The sequence below is a fragment of the Apis dorsata genome, unplaced genomic scaffold (assembly GCF_000469605.1).
Source record: "Apis dorsata unplaced genomic scaffold, Apis dorsata 1.3 scaffold_32, whole genome shotgun sequence".
In the NCBI taxonomy this organism is placed as follows: domain Eukaryota; kingdom Metazoa; phylum Arthropoda; class Insecta; order Hymenoptera; family Apidae; genus Apis; species Apis dorsata.
Window position 1 is genome coordinate 767,058 of NW_006263334.1, and position 340 is coordinate 767,397.

The 340-nt window shown below is 40.3% G+C and overlaps 1 protein-coding gene and 1 long non-coding RNA gene across 10 annotated transcripts in view; one reads left to right on the top strand and one right to left on the bottom strand.

Annotated features, from left to right (window-relative positions):
• Positions 1–340, top strand: part of LOC102675205 — a 109,605-nt gene that overhangs the window by 52,597 nt on the left and 56,668 nt on the right. The window lies entirely within an intron of this gene.
• LOC102674467 (regulating synaptic membrane exocytosis protein 1) overlaps positions 1–340 on the bottom strand; it is a 138,414-nt gene that overhangs the window by 43,091 nt on the left and 94,983 nt on the right. The gene's annotated exons all lie outside the window — the stretch shown is intronic.

Below are 340 nucleotides of genomic sequence, written 5' to 3' on the forward strand. Positions count from 1 at the left end.
AGAGAGAGAGAGAGAAAAATCGCCGAGCGCTGATCGTCGAGAAATCGTAATATTCATAATTCGCGCCAACTTTTTCGACGTTTAGAAGAAGAGAGAAGAAACTGTGTGGGATTATTACGAGGAGGGAGGAAGATTGGAAAAAAGTTTTTAATCGGTAAGTGAGAACTCTTGGAATATTTTTTTGATGATATTCCCTCTTCCCTTCTTGAGAAGAAGAGTCGTTGATTTTAATCCCGGAGGGGCAAACTTTTCGAAAGGAAGATTTCGAAATGAAACGCGAGGAAATTGAAAAATACGTTTTTTTTTTTTTTCGCGCGAGATCGAAGGGGGGGGGGGAAAT